The 18,716-nt window shown below is 41.4% G+C and overlaps 1 protein-coding gene across 1 annotated transcript in view; it reads right to left on the bottom strand.

Annotated features, from left to right (window-relative positions):
* LOC144680093 (neural-cadherin) overlaps positions 1-18,716 on the bottom strand; it is a 298,432-nt gene that overhangs the window by 200,482 nt on the left and 79,234 nt on the right. The gene's annotated exons all lie outside the window — the stretch shown is intronic.

Raw genomic sequence — 18,716 nt, 5'->3', positions numbered from 1 at the left:
GCCTGCCAGGGCTTCCGGCCTGCCCGCCAACCTTAAGGTTGGACAGGCAGGTCCATTGATTACTTCAATTATTTCTTTAAGGGCCTTAAGTGGCCAATGACAGGTCAGCGGGCGCACAGCTGACTTATCTCCATGCCCACAAACCTGAAAATCTAAATGACACGAGGTGACGTCGGGACACCCGCCCGACGTCACTGCGCATCATTTTATGCGTTGGCAAGCAGGCCCTGCCCCCGTTGGCCGACCTGAAAATTCTTCCCCTGGTCTACATATTGAAGTCTCACTCATTCACTTTTCCCTGCCAACAAACACTCCATTTTGTTTTCTGAACTCAGGTTGCTTCATGATTCATACTGACTTAATTAAAGTTAGATCTTTTCTTATTTGCAAGCAATCTGTTACAATTTCATCTAGGTCCCCAACCACAATGCAATCATGAATCAATTCATCCCTCAATTTTCCGTAGTCACAATTTTCTGCCGGCCTGTAGAGATCATTGATGAACAAATCCATGATTTCACCTGGTCTTTGTTTTTGCTTGTTAAACTATTCCCATTCAATGATTAAATTTTTGTGAGTACTGAAATATGAATCAAATGCCTGTAGGGCCTCATCATAAAAGCTTAAAGTTTCATCGACGCCCTGTCTCCCTATTACGTATCCACAATAGATCCAACTGCATAGAGTAAAGTATTGACTTGATCCTTTTGTTCTTTTTTGTGCAAGCCAGAAGTGTCCTTATATCTGGAAAACCTCTTTCTCCAACTGTCCCAGTGCTAAGCTTGTTGCAAGTCTTCAGCACTTTGGAAAGGTTCTGGGAGTGGCAATGTAGGTTCCATACTTATACCAAGTTCTGGACTTGTTGCTGCTTGTGTTGCTTGTTGATTCTGGTCTGTGCTCACTGCTGTCTGGGCTCCGGATCAATGTCTCAGCTTGCATCTGCTGACCCCTGATGCTTTGACTTTTTTGTTGAGTCTTCAATCCACTCCTTTCGCCCTTCCTTCAAGGGCCTCTAGGCCTGTCAGGTCTGTAGTCTTCTCTCGGAGTTTTCACTGTACGTTGCCTCCATGTTTTCCTGTGTTTGGAGTCTAGGTGGGATTATTCACGGTTTGTCTATTTTCCCTAAGTAAGCTACTTAAGATTGTTGCTTGTTAAAACCATTATTATTTATTTACAGCTCCATATATACCTTAGGACTTCTGCAGGTTGAATTTCTCTTCCCTCCAGATTTCTGTTGTTTAGTCATATGTTATTACATCATAGCTACATCAGCGTCAGTTGCTTCTGATGTCAATTCTTTTCTCTACGATAACATGATTGAATTCTGCATTCAGTTTGAGGGAGAGAGTTTTAAACTTAAATGAAGGCAATTACAAGGGTATGAAGATGGAGCTGGCTAAAGTGAACTGGGAAATTAGGTTAAAGGTGGGTCAGTAGAAATGCAGTGGCAGACATTTAAGGAGATATTTCATTCCACTCAGCAAAGAAACAATCCAGTGAGAAAGAAGACAATAGAAGAAGGATGCACCATCTGTGGCTAAGTAAGGAAGTTAAAGATAGTATGAAATTGAAAGCAAAAGCACACAATTCTGCGAAGATTAGTGCTAGGTCAGAAGATTGGACAGAATTTTAAAACTTGCAAAGAATGAGCGTGAAATGACGTCAGCCAAGCGTGCCGATGTCAACACGCAGTCGAGCGATAGCTCAGTTGGCGGGCATGCATCGGAGCCAGCGGTGCACCCGCCAACAATAAAAGGCCTGTTAATGCCATTAAGTTATCAATTAAATTAAATTTTTTGCTGCCCATCCAACCTAACAGTTGGCGGGCAAGCAAAAAGGCCAAGCGGCCTTTGCATCTTTTTGGAAATCTCATCCACGGGCAGGATGAGCTTTCCAAAAGCAAAAAAGCATAAAATAAAAACTTTAATTTTTCATTAATAACATGTCCCTGCCCTTGTGACAGAGTCACATGAGGGGACATGTTTTATTACATTTTTCTATGTCTCTTCACCTCACTGAGGCAGCTCTGTGCCTCAGGGAGAATATGCAGCGCTCACTCGGGTGCAGGAACGAGTTTGAGCTCGGCCGTCTCGCACTCAACCCCCACCCAACCCTGCACATGCAGTGCTCAGCGCTGCCACTCGCATTTCACGCTGGGCGGGCCTTCATTGGCCCCGCCAGCATGAAATCGTGGTGCGGTGCCGATCGCAGGCGGCAGTCAGCTTCCCTACCGCTCCCGCCCGCACCCACCCACCCCCGTCTGCCAAGGACAAAATTCTGCCCTAAGAGTTTCTACAGGTTTTTAAAAAAAAGAGTAAGTAAAGTGAGCGTAGATTCTCTATAGTGAGAGTCTGGGGAATTAAGAATAGGCTATAAGGAAATGGCGGAAGCATTGAACAGGTATGTTGTGTCTGTCTTCACTATAGAAGACACAAATAAAATCCCAGATATGCTTGTAAATCAGGAGGTGAAAGGGAAGATGGGACTTAAAACAATTACAATCACCAGGGAAAAGGTACTGCGAAAACCATTAGAACTAAAGGCTGACAAGTGCCCAGGACCTGATGGACTTCATCCTAGGGTCTTAAAAGAAGTCTGTCCGCAAGCATGATCTAGACATTCCTGTCACTTGCCATTTCGACATACCAAGCTGCTCTCATGCCCACATGTCCGTCCTTGGCCTGCTGCAATGTTCCAGTGAAGCTCAACGCAAACTGGAGGAACAGCACCTCATCTTCCGATTAGGCACTTTACAGCCTTCCGGACTTAATATTGAGTTCAACAATTTCAGATCATGAACTCTCTCCTCCATCCCCACCCCCTTTCCGATCCCCCCTTTTCCAATGATTTATCATTTTTTTACAGATACATCTTTCTTTTCCCACCTATTTTAAAATTTATTTCGATCTATTGTTTTATCTCCACATTTTAGCCCATTTCAAACCCTTCCCAACACCCTACCCCCACTAGGGCCATCTGCCACTAGCTTGTCCTGCTTTCTATCCTTAATGTCCCCATTAGCACATTCCTTCGATAATATCACCATCGTCAACACCCCTTTGTCCTTTTGTCTATGACATCTTTGGCAATCTCTTCTTTGCCTTCACCTATCACTCGCCCCCTGTCGAGCTCTACCTGTCCCACCCCTCTCTACCAGCTTATATTTCACCCCATTTCTCTATTTTCTTAGTTCTGATGAAGGGTCATACGGACTCGAAACATCAACTGTATTCCTCTCCGCAGATGCTGTCAGACCAGCTGAGTTTTTCCAGGTATTTTTGTTTTGGATAGATTCTTGATTGACAAGGGAGTCAAAGGGTATAGGGGACACCCAGGAAAATAGATTTGAGGCCACAGTCAGATCAGCCATGTTCAGCCAGAGTTACCAAATGGCAGAGAAGGCTCAGGGGGGACTCAATGGCCTATGCCTGTTCCTAATTCATACATTTCATGTCTCACATAATACACGCTTTGCACACAGATTCAATCACAATGTAACCAATTAATAAATCTTCTTCAATGATACAGATGTTTAACATCCTAATTAGCTGAGCCATTCAGAACTGGAAGATGCAAGTTTTGATCTCCAGTTTGCGCTGAACTTAGCTAATTTCTGACAGGATGCTAGTAGTATTTTTATAATTGACTTCTACACTGGGTGTTTGAGATAGAAACATCTCCCTTCTGCTCACTATCCCTGCCAAAGTATGCATGGGCAGGATTTTGAGGTCATCAGGCGGGATCGGAAGCAGCCAGGAAATGGCCCACCGCCTGCGATCGGCCTCCGACCGTGATTTCACATTGGCTGGCCGATTAACGGCCGGCCAGCATGAAACACGCACTGGAAGGCTTAGCGCCGCCGGGGTGGGGGTGGGAGGAGGGCAAGTGCTGAAGTCAGCGCGAGTGCGGGCAGAGAGCTCACTGAAGGCAGAGAGCTGCCTCAGGGAGCTGAAGAATTTTAAACCCTTAAATGAAGATTTTAAAATCCCAGAAAAAATTTGGATGAGGAGGGCAAATGTATTTATGGCAAGATATATTTATCGTTGTCTGTAAACATAGCTAGGTGGTTATGGATGAGTTGGTGCAGACTACTGAACTGCCTTTTTCCATCATCCCTGTACTCATTGATTTGCAATGGTTCCCATTCCACCAATGGCTCAATTTTAAAATTCTCATCCTGATGTCCAAAATCAGTCATGGCCTTGCCCAACCCTATTTCTGTAACCTCCTCCAAACCCACAACCCTCAAAGTTCCTCCAACTCTGGCCTCTTCTGTATCCTCCACTTCCTTCGGTCCACTATTAGTGGCTGCAGCTTCAGCTGTTTAGGCCCTAAATTGTGGAATTCCCTCTCCAAACCTCCTTGCCTCTCAGCCTCTTTTGCCTTTAAGATGCTGTTTAAAACTTCTTTCACCAAGCATTTGCTCATTTGTCCTAATGTTGTCCTCTTTGGCTTGGTGTCAGTTTTGGCTGATTATGCTCCTGTTAAGCACCTTGAGATGCTTTACTATGGTGAAGGTGCTATAGAAATGGAAGTTATTGTTGTTGTCTCACATTCCTCCAGTGGTTCTCTATGGGCAGGATTTCACAGTCGGCGTGCGGGTGCGGGCCTGACATGCCAACGCGTAAAATGACGCGCAGTGACGTCGGGCGAGCGTCCTGACATCATCGCACAGTCCAGGGATATTCCGTTCGGCGGGTGTGCGCCAGAGTCAGCTGCGCGCCCGCCAAAATGTAAAGGGCCTATTAAGGCCATAAGGAAAGTAATTATTGTGATTGTGAACGCTGCCCGTCCAGCCTTAAGGTTAGAGGGCAGGCGAAAAGCCCAAGTGGCCTTCGTGTTTTTTAGAAAGCCTCATCCACAAGCAGGATGAGGTTTCCTAAAGCTTTTATTAAATAAATAAATACATTTTCATCAATATAAAAACATGTCCCAATTCATGTGACTGTGTCACATGAAGGGACATGTTTAAATTAATTTTTAAACCTTTTATTTAATAATTTTAATGTCGATTCAATCTCCCTGAGGCATCTCTGTGCGCTCTTTTGCGCACTTAATTGGCCCGCCCACGTAAAATGGCGGCGCCCAGCAATCACGAGCGGCGATCGGCTCTGCGCCCGCTCCTGCCAAGCCCACCCGCCATATGAAAAATTCTGCCCTATGTCTTCGATCCAACATCTTAGATTTACTGTTCTCATTGGAAAATACATTGGTGCCAATACTAATTCAATAAGCAAAACAATAATTAGAACAATTGACACAAAGACTCAGAAGTGGCAGCCAAGAAAGATCAAAAAAAGCTTAAAGAATTTGCCTTTGTAGCACTATGCCCTTTCCTGCCTCCTAACCTTTCAGTTCCCAACAACATTGGATATCTGACTTGTTCAATGTTGTTTACACTAGACACTCTGGGCACACAAACGTCGGCTATGTACAGAATAGTCCCACTCACCATTTCCATATTTAAGGATGGGAGCTTCTGCTGGCCACCCTAACACTGACTGGAAACTTGACTGGTATGAAAACTGAGCGCAGATCAATTGGGGCTGATTTTCTAATTTCACATACTGTTAGGCTCTCTCTGCACTTATTTCTAGGGAATGTCTGAAACTAAACTTGGCCCTAAGAAGTTTCAAGTAGAAATGAAAATCAGCACAGGGAACAAAAAGATAGTGAAAAGATCAAAATAAGTTGATAAAGAGAAAATGGCATAAACAAAATGGAAAAGTATAAAAATGTGGATAGCTGCAGGGAAATCTGCACTGATTCTTGTGATTATATAATTTGGAGCAGAGCTGGGAACAGACAGCAGGAGATTTCTGCTTGTGCTGCTCCTGCATTTTTGATCTTTGAATGTATCTGTTACATTCTTCTCCATCAAACAGCTGGATCCGGCACACCAGCAGTAAATCATTCTCAGGCACACACCGTATTCTCATTATCAGTCAGAGAATTAAAGTTTCAATAGTTCCCAGCCGTAAGAGTACCATGGACAACGAAAGAGTTCCATTATAGCTTTCAAAAATGTACAAACTATTAACCTTAATTTTTCTTTTTTTTCTCCTTTGGGACTTAAGTGTCAGAATTCTAAACAAAATAAGAACCAGGTGTGTTGTAAAAACACTATCACACAACATCCAGCTTGGGGCCCCAGAGCTCTCACTATTTTTTCCATGTGTATTACCTAAAATTCAATGATAAATCTTCCATTTTAGTTTGTTCCTCATCACCACATAGTTTCCAGGCTTCGTTGTTTGATCTTCAGAAGGAAGCACAAGTTCCAACATACACTATTAAAGTAACTCCCATTATCCTCAATAACATACTGTCAAATCACCGAATGTTAGGACATAAGTTCACATCTACAAAATTCCTGTGCAGTGAATTGCCAATCTCAAAGTACTAGAATCATAGAATGGTAGTGCACAGAAGGAGGGTCTTTGGCCTACTGAGCCCATGCCAACTCTTTAAAATAGCTATCCAATTAGCCCTTACTTATGCTCTTTCCCCTCAGTCATACTGTCAGGGGAAGGAGCAAGGTGGAAACAAAATGGTTGGATTGAGGGACAAAAGATCAGAGGGTGAAGTTTTGCACAATACTTAAACGTGACATTTACAGAGATGTTGGGAGAAGACTGGCTGCTTAGCCTTCCTCTCAACTATGGCACATAGCATGAAGGGGAGCAAATATGAAGTAGCTTATTTTAAAGTGTCACCATGGATACAAATTTTCTTGGCTATCTATGTATGCTTATTTTGCATGAATATAACTTCTATCTCTTTTTCCTCAGATTTATAATTTTTCATTGCCGGCATCACATCAACCACATGCTGTCAGATGCTGTCTGCAGTGAAATTGGGTAATACAGGGAACACCACATAATGTGTTGAAATTGGAAATTGTACAGGTTGTCCTTATAATCAGTGTTATAACACGCATGCATTAGAAAAAATGAACACTAATATTTATGTATTAATGTATCCAAGGTAACAAAACCAGCCTCCACGGCATATGCTTAAATCAGGCATCCTTCAGACTCAAAAATTCCTGACATCACTTATTATTTTCTAAACTTTAGCTTAATGGAGACCCAACAAATTATTAACAAGCAGATTACCAAGGAAAAGGAGTAAAAATGCCTTACGTATTTGCAGTTTACTTAAAACATAAAGTGGATTCAGTGGTTGCCCTAGTGAGACACACAGGGCAGTCACGGTGTGTTAATAAAGTTCCTGCCCTCTGATACTCCATTAACTTTGAATAATGAACACTACTCTCTGAATCTAATGCTGCTGTCAGCACAAGGGTTTGGCTTTGAAATGTGCACACAAACATTTTTCATTTTTCAGTCACGGGCATTACATTTTTGCATGCTAATATCTCTTTGAAGTTCCATGACTGACATTGAGAGACTAAAGGAGATCAAGGAGAAAGAAGTAAAGAGACCGGGGTATGAAATAGCAAATATGTTGGGCTTGGGGAAGGGAGTGAGAGTGAAGAAGTTCAAAGGTTAATGGATTTGGAAATTTGTTGTGATACAAGGTCTAAAGTTCGTAATTACGTTTATGAAGGATACCACAAGCAGCAGAAAAACCTCTCTAATTGGGTTTCACTTCAAAACTGAGGGAGAAAGAGAAACATCTCCCAGTAACAAGGCAAAATCAAGAGATGTATAAGAGCCACACAAAATAGTTGGAGAAAGCAGATTTCTTTGGAAGAATTTCATCCATCTGGAAATGATTTCTGAGGTTATGGAAAGCTGATGGCAAGCACTTTTTATCTATCAGCTAGTTTGTGAAATGCTTTGAAGGTATATGATCTACATTTGGATGTCAGGCATATGCTGCATTTGGCATTTTTTTTAAATTTCAAAAACCCAAGCCTGTGCAACATCCCTTTCCCGTGTTTCAACCTCTTTGGCTGGTTGGTTACACAACCTAATTTTGCTATGGAGAGAAATAAAAAAGCTGGGATTCCAACTAGTCAGGTGACAATGATTAAGACACGAGGTTAAACAGAAATATATATTGCAACTTACCTGATGAGGGTGAAAATATATTAATGATTTGGTGGAATTTGAATATTATCCCATTCGCTACGTACTTGCTACATTTTTTAAATCAAGTAACAGGACTAACCAGGTACAGAAAAATAACATGAAACAATTGCAACTATGGATAGCTCTCACTACAGGAACATGGTTAGAAAGTTATCAACATAACCCCTCCCATCATGTGTCTCTATTCATATAATTGCAACTTTGCATATTCGCATAGTGTTGATAATTTGACTTATATGTTTCTAAAACTTTCCAAGCACTGACTGCAGTAATGCCCTTTGGCATGTGTGTAGAGCGGAGGTGATTTTAGAAAGTTACAACCAAAACTAAACTACAATTAACTGTTTTGTTCCGTAGCAGAATTTTAGGTGAAACTTTTAGTCAGTGGAAAGATTTCTTCTGATTTGCAGTGGATGGTGATCGATTATTATGAAACACATTGCTGAAACAAAAATCACCATCCTTTTAAAATTTCTAGTTCTGGAAAATTAAGAGTTGAACCTCCAACACATCGTGCCACAAAGCGGAAAGAAATAGGCACGCGCTCATTCGCATGATCATTCTCTGAAATCAGCCACCCAACCGTAAGGAAGCACCAAGCAAAGGCAATACTTATTCTCAGGGAAAAGGATGAATTTAGGGGCAGAGTCGCCTGAACTGTTTTCATTCCCTTCCTACTGGCAGAGGCTCTTTGTAATGTCTGAAAGAAATTCAGGGCATGGGGAAAGTTCATCAGTGAAACCAGAAATAATGTTTAGTTAATCTCTTGAAAAGACATTCTCCACACATTATACCATATAGTTTGTGTCATCCAAACCCAACCAGGACCCCAACCATGACATTTCACTTGTCAGCACTTAGCTGTGCAAATTTTAAAGGGTGGGTGTGAGCTACTGTTTACCCTTGACACAACCATCTATTATTTAAAAATGTATTTCAACTACATGAAACAAACCCTTTAAAACATTTAATACAGCAATGCTCCAAAAGCCAGAACATCATTTATTAATCACCTCCTGTGATTGAAACACATTCCAGCAACAATCTGCTGTACCATTGCCTAAAGTGCTCGTGGTATTAAAAAGTGAGATGAGATATTCCAAACTGAAGCTCAAGGTAATACAAAACACATCAACCAACCACAGGACAATACAAGCAGTCATCGCTCAGCCTCTGCAGAACTCTCACATTCATTACAGGCCGATTACCACAGCACCCTGTGTGTATTAACATAGGGGCAGCACACTTAATAAAACAAACCTCTTGCCACTATTTTATGATACAATGGCAGAAGGAAGCCTAGCAACTAATTATATTTTGGTCTGGAATCAAAACTTCATTCAAAGACACTCTGCGGCTGTTTATGGTCACTGTATATAAGGATATGATATATCACTAGTCGCTGGTGCATATATTACTTACAGCTATTGCGATTTGGAGAGTCGTTTTTAGAAATGTGATGAAATATGATACCTGTAAGTTTTCTGTTGTATTTGTAGCATATGTTTACTCAGAAACACAGCAGCACGATTCCTCTAGAATACCCATTGTTGGTATCTTATAAATCGGCAGCCATCTTTACAGTTAATTTAAACAGTCAAATAAAACTTCTCCCTAAGCCTCAGTTCATAAAGGCAGTGAGATTAGCTGAATCATAGGCCTGAACTTTTCAGGCAGCAGGCAGGCTCGGCAGGAGCAGGCAATGGCCTTGGAGCCATTTGCCGCCCACGATCAGCTCCGCGCCACCATTTTACATGGGCCCACCCAACGTAATACATGAGCGGTAGTGCTCAGTGCTACCTGTGTGGGCGGGGGGTTGAGAGAGAGCCGGGGCCTGTGCTCTTTCGTGCATGCATGCGAAAGAGCACTTCAATCTCCCTGAGGCACGGAGCTGCCTCAGGGAGATTGAATCACTATTGTAAATAATGAATAAATGGTTTAAAAATGTATTTAAACATGTCCCTTCATGTGACTGTGTCACATTAGATGGGACATGTTTTTATATTTATGAAATTTTAAAAATTTAATTAATAAAAGCTTTAGGAAACCTCTTTCCGCTCGTGGATGAGGTTTCCTAAAAAACACGAAGGCCGCTTGGCCTTTTTGCCTGCCAGCCAACCTTAAGGTTGGACGGGCCGCGTTAACATTTACCATAATCAGTTCCTTAATGGCCTGAATAGGCCGTTTACATATCAGCGGGTGCGCAGCCGACTTCGGTGCACGCCCACCGAACGAAAGATCGCAATGACACGGGATGCTTGCCCGGTGTCATTGCTCGTCACTTTACGCATCAGCATGTTGGGCCCGCCCCTGCACGCTGACTGAAAAATCCTACCCATACAAACCAAAAGGTTCCAGGTTCCATTTCCAATCTCTGTCAAGTTAGCTGATTACAAACAAGAAGCAATGTGTTGCTACAGTTGGTTGCAGTATTTATGGACTGGGGAGGAAAATTCACCCTTATTTCCGATTAATCTCTAGAAAGTATATGTGTGTCAATATCAAGTAAGGACGGGATGGGGTTCAGTTGTGATGCCTCTTCATATAGACTGACAATACTCACTGTTTAAATTTGCATGTAAAGAATAATTACATAAGACAAAAAGAGACGGAGATGAGGGCGGCAGGGGGATAAAATAATAAAACTTATTCTCCTTACTTCCTTGAAGGAAGACCAATTTAAACAAGTATAAGTTTTCAAGAATCAGTTTTTTTGGAGGTTGAAAATTTGTCATGATGCCCCAGAAATGGAGCACAATTGGGAAAGCTTTTTGTTCGAGCCCTTCTCTCTCTTTAGATCTGGGAGCTCCTCAATTGATTGCAAATAGTGAACAGAGGCCAAGCTACTCTATTGGAAATAGTATAGAACTGAACACTTTTCTTCCTCAATACTGGTCAGGAGATATCTGAACTGAGATCAGTAAAGCACACAGCAGGAGAGACTGGGGTAAGAACAGCATGAACTCTGACTGGGGCCACTGATACTCATAACTTTACCAGATGGGCAATACTGAATTGTTCAGCTGCTGACTTTACTTCTGTGTTGGATGCAAAAAGAACACCACTGAATCTTCTATAGCATGTTTTGCACCATGCGGAATCCATGCAAAACCACATCATATCAATATTTTGTTTTCTGCCTGCATGACTTTGCATAATGCCAGGCATCATTTGGTCTCCGTGCTGCCTCCAGTGCAAACTCAGATGTAGCACTAAGCATTGGTGTACTTTCAAATTTACTGCCAGCCCCCTCACATTCAACCACATGGAACTACCTTTAACTGCATTCTTATAGACAAGTCTCTTCTCATAACTCACCCTGAAAATTTCAGTCTCTATCTTTAAATACTGAAGAATTTGGAATGATCTAGAAAAAATGAAAGATGGAACTGCATTTTAAATAATGATGATTCACAATTTTGCATTTTCAAGCTCAAGCTGTGTCAGAGGAATTGCACTTGCAAAGCTTTCTAATTCTTGGGTAATGAAATGGGCAACATATTTTCAGGTAAGTAGCTGGGACATGAAATCATCTATGCTTTCAATATTCTAAAGGTTTTCATTCTGTCCACATTTTAAAATGAGTGGAATCTTGTTAAAATTGCTCTTGTAGAAGAAAACTATTTACTGCTGACTTGGCTAATTGAGAAACTTGCTGTGAAATTATTTGTGGCATGTCTCTCTAATGGTCTTCAGCGTCTGGCTGCTCAGAGCTGGCACCTCCGAAATGCCATGCTGATTAACATCCCTGCTGACAGCACAGCTTTATTTTCCCTTTCAGCACCTTCCATTATTGACTGCTGGTACACGCCTTGCTCGGAAACAGAAATGGGTTCTTTCTCCTTTAGGAACCTCAGGTTACAAAGGCAGCATCCTTTAAGTAAACCATGATAGATTGTACTTGTACATTGTAAACTGAACATCTGCTCTCATTTGTTTGAGAATTTTCACAATGTTCAACAAACTTTTGTTAAATCTTCATCAGAGTCCAACAGATTTTCATAATGGTAATCAAAACTAACCTGGAAAGCATTATTCAGAAAATTGGGATACCCCTCATTTCCCTTTGACTGTGATGTTTGAGAGGCAAAGCATTATGGAAGTAAGTAAAAGAAGGTTGACTCATATCAAGTACCATTGTCAAACATTCACTATACCCCTTTAGCCAGGTTTTGGGATAGAACGAGGCTGATGGTATAAGAATTGCTGCTCTCAAATCTTGTCTCAAGATCAACTTCAAAAAGCCCCTTATATCAGATTTGGTAAAGTGAGGTGCGGGGGGGGATTGGTGGAGGTGGGGTGTGATATAACCACAACAACTTGCCTTGATATAGCACCTTTAATGCAGTAAAATGTCCCAAGGTGCTTAATAGAAGTACTATCGATAAAATACGACACTGAGCCACATAAGGATATATTGGAATGGATGACCAACAGCTTGCATCTTAAAGGAGGAAAGTGAGGAAGAGAGGTGGAGGTTTAGGAAGGGACTTACAGCAATTAGGGTTGCGGCAGCAGAAGACGCAGCCATCAATGGTGGACCGACTAAAATCAGGGATGCAAAAGAGGCCAGAATTTGAAGAGCACAGATATCTCACAGGGTTGTAAGGCTGGAGGAGATTCCAGAGATAGGGAGGGGTGATGTCATGCAGGGATGTGAAAACATGGATGAGAATTTTAAAGTCCAGGCATTCCTCGAGGAAGCAAATGTCAGACGGCAAGTAGAGGATGATAGGTGAATGGGATTCACTTTGAGTTAGGATATGGGCAGCAGATAAGCTTAAGTTTATGGAGGGTGGAAGATGGGGGGCCAGCCAGGAGTGCATTGGAATAGTCAAGTCTAGAGGTAGCAAAGGTATGGATGAAGGCTTCAGCAACAGGTGAGCTATGTTGCAAAGGTGAAAAGTAGTTAGCCCTAGTGATGGTGTAAATGTGTGTTGGGAAGCCTGTTCTCAAGGTCAAATATGAGCTGCAAACAGACTGGTTCCACCTTAGTCAATTGCTAAGGAGAGGGAGGGTATCAGTGGCTAGAGAACACAGATTGTGGCAGGAATGGAAGAAAATGGCTTTGGTCTTTCCAATATTTTATTGGAAGAAAACAATACTGGATATTGAACAAGCAGTTTGATAATTTAGTAAGAGTTGAGGGGCGGAGAAAGAGGTGGTGGTTAGATGGAGCATAAATGTAGAACCTGACATCGTGGTTCCAAATGATGTCACCAAGGTATAGCGGGTAGATGAGAAATAGGAGGGGGCCAAGGATAGATCCCTGGGAGACAATAGCAGGAGTGGGAAAATAAACCTTTTCAGTGATTCCCTGGCTACTACTGGATAGATAAGAACGGAATGAGGCAAACACAGACCCACCCAGCTGGAAACAAAGGAGGCATTGGAGGAGGATGGTGTGGTCAACCATGTCAAAGACTGCAGACAGTTTGAGAAGGACAAGGAAGGATAGTTTACCACAGCCACCATCACATAACAAATAGTGCTGTCAGAACTTGTTCCCAAATCAACTTACCACCCTTCTTAAGACTGATTATGCAGTAGAATGAGGTAATGATACAAGGAATTTCCAAACATGGGGCCTCATTCTCAAATAATTTTCGACCAGATTTTTTTTAAAAATGTCATGTAACTGGAGCTTGTACATGGATCTATTATCATAAGCTGTTTTCAATGAGCGTCAATGTCATCACAAGTCATTGCAAATTGCCTTCAGAGGTTATGAGTGGCACACAGTCTACAGCCCACGAATGTCAATTAGGATCATTTGAATGCAAAAACTTGTATTTATATAATGTCTGATGTACTCAGGATGTTAAAAAATGTTTTACATAATTTTGAAATGTAGTCAATATTACTATGTAGGAATGCACAGTGGCCAATCTGCTGACAAAGACCCTCAGCTGTAATTGAGACAAGTGAGAAGTTAAAATATTTTTGATGTTGATTGATGGAGGAGTGGTGACCAGAACACCAATAGAACTCCATGCTCTTCTTAAAATAGTGCCATAGGATCTTTTGCACCCAACTGGACAGGCAGACAGCATGGTTTATCATTTCACTCATAAAACAGCATTCTAACAATGCAATACTTCCTCATTAATTTACTAAAGTGTCAGCATAGACTATATGCTCAAATTCTGGGTTGGGGCTGCAACCCTCAATCTTAAACAGGAAGAGCACAACCACTCATCCAAGCTGACGCTTGAGCTGTTTGGGAATTGCAGAAGTCACTTATTTCAGACTAATGACAGACATACTTTATTCTAACTTTTATCCTGAATTACCTTAATAAAAACCATTAGTAATCATTTAGTATGCAAAACAATCTTTTATCAATTTAAAGTTTAAGTCTATTAGATGTTAGAAGGATTTTAAAAAAACAACTGGTGCATTTGGTCCCAGAGTAAAATAACATGAGAACTCCTTGCATCATCAAGTAACGGAAACCTGTCCAAGATTTAGTTAAAAGAAATTGGATGGAAAAATACTTATGCACTTCAGCACTTTAGTGGTTAAGTCCACCATGTGACATGGTACTGAGGTACTCAAACCAAAACGATCTTAGGTTTTTGTCTGCTAAACTGGCTGGTCTTGGCAAAGTTGTTGCAGTCACTATTTAGTGATGCTGGAAGTCTTTGTAGTAGTCAAGTGAAGGCAGGGTGAGATTTGATTTTAATGATCTCACAGTTAAACTGCTGTTGTCCTTCAACATTCAGAGTCACACATACAGAACAGTTGTTTAAATAAGGAGCCATGATCCAGCATGAGCCACCAGGAGAGGAAGGGTTAAATTTAACATTTTCCAAAGAACCTTTGGTAAGTGCAGTCTTTGTCATTTGTGTACACATAAACGTAATAACTTACCCAGCAGTGTTAAGTGGCAATGGCTCTGTTAATGTATGGCAGACAATGAGGTTGGCAATCCAACAGAGCAAATTCAATAAGAAATTATTTCTGGGAGTTGCACAGGCTGGACCAGCAAAAGAGAAGATTTTAGAATGATGTTTGGATTTAGTTTTATTATTTAATCTTTTTGCCTTGGTAGCAGTTGAGAGTTGAGGTTTTTTTAAAATTTAACCCTCTGTTTTTTATTTGAATTTGCTGCTCTCACTCCTGGTCTCGGGGCTATTCCAGTGCCACTCCAACCAGATGTTAGGTTATACATAAAAATATATTAACCAAAGCCAAAACCTATTTCCCTTCGGTGTTTGATCTTTGATTTTTCTCCTCACTACAGGAAAGCACCTGGGCTTTGCTTACCCCTTCCCACACTGATGAAACATCCAAGACCTTCATTTTATAGCTTTTAGAATAGTTACTATTTCGGAATGGAACATCTTCACACTGATTTCTCTACAAAGTGAAATGCAGGTTTGTCAGAGTAATCATATACGATCACATAGTGCTAACATATGCTGAACTAATGCACCATGTTCAGGCTCACGTACAGATCTGTTTCAGTAAATGGGTTAAATTTCTTTACAAAAATATGGGTTTCCTTTATCAAAGATTGTTGAATTGATTTAATACCTGGGAAAACAGCTGGGAGGTCTTACTAGCAAGGATTTTTTTTTTAATCTATTGACCAAAATAACAACATTACTGCACGCAAATCAGATTCTGTATTATTCTTTTTGTGTTTTTCCCCAGATGATTTGTTAAGTTTCTCAGCTCTGCTTTTCATTGGAAGTTGATGGAACATCCATTCCACAGATATTGCATTGAAAGAAAAGTGCCTCTGTTTGGAAACTGTGTTGCTTGATCGACCCTCAGTTGAAGAGGTTTTGTGGCGCAGTGTTAGTGTCCCTATCTCTACACCAGAAGCTCTGGGTTCAAGTCCCACATCGAGTCTTGTTGACGATGGGAAGGAGTGTCATGACTTGGTTTAACGGGCTGATAATCAGCCTGGGAATCCTTTCACCACCTCCCCACTATTCCCCAAAGGGAAAAAAGTGTGTGAAGATACATTAAAAAAGGTCAAGGCTATGGTCAACCATAGCTTGTCTCAATCTCTCAAGTTGTCAGTCACAGAGGCAGCTCTTAGAGGCACTGAAACTGGATTCAGGAGATGACATAAATCATTTAAAAAGTGACTACGCTAGAACAATCTGTGTCATCACCTTAAGCAGTGGAAGATATCTTCTTTCACACCAGGAATAATTTATATTTAATGTGGGAAAAGTGCAGAAAGTAAAAGGTGTTATTATTACCTGTTTGACCTGGACTTTTGGTTGAAGACAGTACGGCAGTCAGCTGATTCAACAAGATTTGCTAACATTTTTCCAAAAACTGATAACTAACAATGGCACAGTAATCAATTTTAATTTTTTTCAAACTATGGGCTTGAATCCTCCTCCTGCTTGCAGCAAGGCAAAATACTTAGCAAAGTAAAACTGACATATAATTCCCAGCCAGAACCCTCATTAGTCAGACAGGGCAACGTAACAGATACTTTGCAGAGCTAATATTTGGGGTGGAAATGGAGGGGAATGGGGTGCAAGAATCCTCCTCTATCCTCCAGTTAGTCTTGAGGTGGACCTTGAAGAAAATTGGCATTATTTTGGGAAGGAATTCCATGCAGTTTTTTTGTGGTAAATATCAGCCATGCATTTTGACTCATTAACACCCAAAATCTCCCATACAGGTGGGAATTGAGTCCTACTTCCTTGTCCTCAGCAAAGGTTTATTAATTATTTTTTTTAAAACCATCATTTCATGAATTTTTCTTGTCCAAATAGTGAGTATTGATGCAAGTATAATCATCAACAAAGTAATGATAGAGGCAAAAGCAAAATACTGTGCGTGCTGGAAATCTGAAATCTGTTAATGGTAGAGACACTTTTGACCAAGCCCCACAATACATTACACATATGCTTCTGTTCAAGGTTCACACAAGCAATTTTATTCTTTCATGGGATGTGGGCATCACTGGCTAGCCCAGCATTTGTTGCCCATCCCTAATTGCCCTTGAGAGGTTGATGGTGAGCCGCCTTCTTGAAGCGCTACAGTCCATGTGGTGCAGGTACACCCACAGTGGTGTTAGGAAGGGAAATTTTAACCCTGAAGAAAAGTAGTTGATTCAGTTGTTCTCAGACTTTCTTGGGCTCAGCCACAATAGGCCAGCTTCGTGCCAGTCTTGTTAAGAATATTTGCTGCACTGAGTGCCAAAAATTGCCTGTCTCTCTCTCTCTCTCTACCCCTTCACATCAATTTATGTCACCCTCTCCTTCCCACTTCTACTTTTGTTGCTCCCTTCTTCAGCTTTCTCTCATCTACATACATTCCTCTCTCCCCTCTACCTCCCTATTTACAGCTATTACTGGAATGTTTTTGTATCCTCTGTAGTGAAGACAGAAGCAAAATGTTTGTTCATTTCATCCACCATTTCCCTATTATCTACTATTAACTCCCCATTGTCATTCTCTAGAGTACCAACTCTCTTTCTCCTCCATGTCTTTTGCTCATTCACTTTCTCCCCCATTTTTGTTTCTCATTTTCAATCATTACCAGTAAAATCAACTTAACTGGTAATCTAACTAATTGCTGTTTATGGGACCCTGCTATGTGCAAATTGGCCACCATAATTACCTAAAAACACACATAGCTTTGCATCAAAAATAATTAATTGGCTGTAAAGTGCTTTGTGACACTCTAAGGGTGTGAAAGGCATTATATCGATACAATTTATTTGGTAACTTACCTATGGTGATGTCACAGCCATTAATCTCTAATTAATCACTTTGGGCCAGATTGTCAAAGTAGGGTCAGGAAGCCAAAACATAGTTGAGAACCGGATTCCGAATCTGCATTTAAGACTGACTCTACTTGTAAAGTTAAATGGCCTAATTGGCCAAGAGGTGAGCTCGATGCCTAATTAGAGGTACTGAGTGCCTCCAAGAGGTGGGAGTTTCCTACCTGGTGCCAGGGACAAAGGCAGGCAGCAGCCATGTTGGGGGCTGCCACTGCCCTGCCAAAGTGACCTGGCAGTTCCTGGGAGGGCCAGTAGTATTATTGGGGCTGGAAGGGGCCTTGAATGAAAAATGGAGGTCTTTCACCAGTAAAGCAAGTCCCAGAAAAAACAATAAAAAAAACAGATAAACTTTTATTGGCGCTGCAACGAACCTGATAACTGCATTAACATGCACTGTTCGAGTTTGTCGAAATGAAGTTTAAAAATTCAATTCTGAACTGAACTGGTCCCTTAACAAGCTCCTTAAGGAGCTTAATGGGCCATTAATAGACAGCAAACCGGTTTCACATTCCCCTCGCCTTTGAATCAGAGGGTTGTGGGTTCATGTCCCACTCCTGGAAAACCAAGAACTGTGATTGTACTCGAAAGAAGTTGCAATCTGTGACTGTTGGTAACTCGAAAGAGTTTCCCCTCGCCTTTGAATCAGAGGGTTGTGGGTTCATATCCCACTCCTGGAAAACCAAGAACTGTGATTGTACTCGAAAGAAGTTGCAATCTGTGACTGTTGGTAACTTGAAAAGAGTTTCCCTTCCCCACCAGCCCTTTGAAAACTGCAAACTATCACAAAGGCGTCGGGATCCTGAGATGAGCTCTGGAACCATGATTTTTAAATCTCACCCACACTGGGTCCCGAGTCCACACCCCATTGAAAATCTGACCCCCCCACCCCCTCCATC

The sequence above is a fragment of the Cetorhinus maximus genome, chromosome 4 (genome assembly GCF_964194155.1).
Source record: "Cetorhinus maximus chromosome 4, sCetMax3.hap1.1, whole genome shotgun sequence".
In the NCBI taxonomy this organism is placed as follows: domain Eukaryota; kingdom Metazoa; phylum Chordata; class Chondrichthyes; order Lamniformes; family Cetorhinidae; genus Cetorhinus; species Cetorhinus maximus.
This window is presented reverse-complemented; position numbering and strand designations above follow the sequence as displayed.